This window comes from Triticum dicoccoides, chromosome 5B (genome assembly GCF_002162155.2).
Source record: "Triticum dicoccoides isolate Atlit2015 ecotype Zavitan chromosome 5B, WEW_v2.0, whole genome shotgun sequence".
Classification (NCBI taxonomy): domain Eukaryota; kingdom Viridiplantae; phylum Streptophyta; class Magnoliopsida; order Poales; family Poaceae; genus Triticum; species Triticum dicoccoides.
In genome coordinates this window covers 297,287,882-297,291,984 of record NC_041389.1, presented here as the reverse complement: position 1 = coordinate 297,291,984, position 4,103 = coordinate 297,287,882, and positions in this window count along the sequence as shown.

Here is a 4,103-nt window from a genome sequence, read left to right as displayed (position 1 = left end):
GGTCGGTTGAGGCTCTGATACCAACTTGTCACACCCAATATGCGATACTATCCTAAAGAGACTCGAAGGTACCACCAAGGATAGAACCGCATATTGAAACGCTTTTGCAAGGTGGATATCATTACATCAACATTACATAATAGATGGGGATACATACATAAGGCATACAATGCCACACGAATACAACATCACAATACATAAGAGCAACATCCGACTACGAATGAAACACAAACAAAAACTCAAACGACATCCACCCTACTAGCCCAGGCTGCCGACCTGGAACCTATCCCCTGATCGAAGAAGCAGAAGAAGAATTCAACGCAAGCAAGCATCGCTCTCGCGTCATGATCATCGCACAACCTGTACCTGCAACTATTGTTGTAGTAATCTGTGAGCCATGAGGACTCAGCAATCCCATTACCTTGGGTATCAAGACTAGCAAAGCTTAAAGGGGAAGGAAGGGGTAAAGTGGTGAGGTTGCAGAAGCGACTAAGCATATATGGTGGCTAACATACGCAAATAAGAGCGAGAAGAGAGCAAAAGGAACGGTCGTGAAGCTATCAATGATCAAGAAGTGATCCTGAACTCCTACTTACGTCAAGCATAACCCAAAAACCATGTTCACTTCCCGGACTCCGCCGAAAAGAGACCATCACGGCTACACACGCGGTTGATGCATTTTAATTCAGATCTGGTGTCAAGTTATCTACAACCGGACATTAACAAATTCCCATCTGCCTATAACCAAAGGCACGACTTTCGAAAGATTATACCCTGCAGGGGTGTCCCAACTTAGCCCATGATAAGCTCTCACGATCAATGAAGGATATACCTTCTCCCAGGAAGACCCGATCAGACTCGGAATCCCGGTTTACAAGACATTTCGACAATGGTAAAACAAGACCAGCAAAGCCGCCCAATGCGCCGACAATCCCGATAGGAGCTGCACATATCTCGTTCTCAGGGCAACACCGGATAGGTCAGCCTACGAGTAAAACCAGCCCTCGAGTTGCCCCAAGGTAGCCCCGCAGTCTGCCCGGTTCGGACCAACACTTAGACAAGCACTGGCCCCGGGGGGGGGCTAAAATAAAGATGACCCTTGGGTTAATTACTCCCAAGGGAAATATAGGTGGTGGTGAGGCAAATGGTAAAACCAAGGTTGGGCCTTGCTGGAGGAGTTTTATTCAAAGCGAACTGTCAAGGGGGTCCCATAAATCACCCAACCGCGTAAGGAACGCAAAATCCGGGAACATAACACCGGTATGACGGAAACTAGGGCGGCAAGAGTGGAACAAAACACCAGGCATAAGGCCGAGCCTTCCACCCTTTACCAAATATATAGATGCATTAATAAAATAAGAGATATTGTGATATCCCAACATAATCCTGTCCGCCATGGGGAAATCTTCAACTTCACCTGCAACTAACAATGCTATAAGAGGGGCTGAGCAAAGCGGTAACATAGCCAAGCAACGGTTTGCTAGGAAGGGTGTCAAAGGTTAGAGGTTCATGGCAATTTGGGAGGCTTGATGAGCAAAAGATAGGTAGCGCAGCAAAGCGATAGAATGAAGCAACTAGCATAGCAATGATAGTAGTGAGATCCAGGGTAGCGGTCATCTTGCCTGAAATCCCGCTAGGAAGAAGAACGAGTCCATGAAGAAGATGAACGGATGAAGCCAAACCAAGCGTAGATGAACGAATCCTCACGATCGCAACGAAACAGGAACTAACAAGAAGAGGCACACAACATAGTAAACACACCACACATGAACAAGACATGATGCACAACCAAGCATGATGCATTACAAGGCTACATGAAGCTACTCATGGCAAGGTATGATGCAAACAAGAGCAACACATCAAGGCAAGTTTAAATGAGGCCGGGAACAACATATAACAATTCCGGTAAGTCCTCATATGCAAATGTCGAAATTGGTCCAGATCTGAATAAACCTTATGTTCAAGTTGTTAAACAGCAAGTTAAGATGCACAAAGATGATCTACACGAAATTCTAGTCAAGTTACATATAACGTTCATTTAGTTCGGAGCTATGGCCTAGAAGATATGAGCAAAACAAGTCAAACATGGCATTGATGCAAAATGCATCCAAACATCAAGCAAACACCTCAAAACAAGGATGCAACATGATAATATGAAACTACATGCAGTTCTAAGCAAGTTTCATATAGAGCACACTCAAAACGGAGCAACGGTTCAACACACACACTCTATACAAGTTATAGCAACAATCTGTTCAAAACAGCAACTAGGCATATTGCAAGCATCAAAACAACATGCTACAGGACCTCAACAAGAAAACAAAAGGCATGGGCATGATGTACAGGTAAAGCATAACAAAACATGAACATTGAGCTATCTCCAGAAATCACTAGAACATGCTCAAACACACATGGCAAGATTGCAAATAATAACAGTTCCGACTTTGCAGAAAATAACATCAGGTTGCAATGTTTAGAGCTATCAAAAAACATGTTACAGGAACTTATCATGGCAAACAAAGGCATGGCATGATACTACTAAATGCATAGAGCAAGAGTCCCTTACTGACCATGAGCCAAAAAGGATCAGAAAATATGATGGCACCCACGTAAACATGGCAAGTTATATTACAGATTTAAACATGGCAGGAACAACGATAAGTAAGCATGTAGATGAGCTTGTGCAGCTCACTACAGAGCAAAACATGGCATGGCAAGGCAACCAACAGTAAGAAGACATGTTTTTGAAGCTAAGCATGGCAAGAGCAAGTTCATAGGGTGCATGGATCACTTGCAAAACACATGGCAACAACTGAACTTAATGTTAACAGGCTGACAGCAACATTATTAAGCAACTTTGGAGCAAGATTACAACAAGCTACAGCAGGCTATAATTGCAACCAGGGGCATGGACGGATAGAGCATAACATGCAGAACAAAACACCCTTAGTGAACATCTCCATATTATGCATAGAATGATTTGTAGAAGCAGGTTTACATAGCATCACCAAATAACAGATTCAGACTAACAAAACAGCAACAACAAGTACCCTACTTAACAAGCTTGCATCACTCACCACAAGTCATTGCATGACAAGATAAGCATAGCATCAGCAAGAAGACATGTTTATGAAACAAACCAAGGCAAGAACAAGTTCATAGCATGCAAGGATCAACTACAACAACCTTGGCAAAATTGAATAACATGTAAACAATCTGCCAGGAAACATTTTGAAGAAAAAGTAGAGCATGAAAATGACATGCTAGACTACTCTATAATTTCAAACAGGGGCATGAATGGATAGATAATAACCATATGTTCAAAACATCCTTACTGAAGTATCTCAAAATATGCTTGTATCTCTCTGTAGCATCAAGTTTACATGGCATCAAAATAACAGCAGAACAGGGGCTAAAATTAGCAACATCACGAAGCCTAGTTTGCATGCTTGTGCTAGTCACCACATTGATCACAAAAATACATGGTAAGCACCTCTGTAAAGAAGACATGGCATAGATTCAAACACATGTAGACATCAACCTCATAGGATGCACACATCAATCATGGCAAAAATGACAAAAGAGCAAGTTCTGTTAACAGACAGCAGACAACATTATGAAGCACTCTTGCAACGATGATTCAGGCATCAAGATGAACACAAATGAACATGATGCAGTGGAATGAAATGAAGTACTCGTTGGGACGAACAATTTGACATATTACACGCACAAAACGGAGCAGTATGCCTGGAGATATGATGCGATGAACATGGCATGATAATGTCAAAATATTTCGGGACTTGATAGATTTATACCTCCGCGAAAGTCAACGCGGGATCGAGCGGAGCGGGACGGCGCGGTGCAGGACGGATCCGGCCGTTTGGTTGGAGGGATGGGTGGATCTCGTCCACCCCGACGAGATCTCACCGGAGAAGAACTCCGGCGAGCAGCGGGCGGAGGCCGAGCGAGCTCCGGCGAGGGGCACGGCCCGGAGGAGGTCGGGGCGACTCCGGGGAGGACGCGGGCGGCGGATCCGGCCGGAGGCGGGAGCCGGCGAGGGGCGGAGGCGGTCACCGTGCGCCGACGCGGAAGCGCGGGCGGGC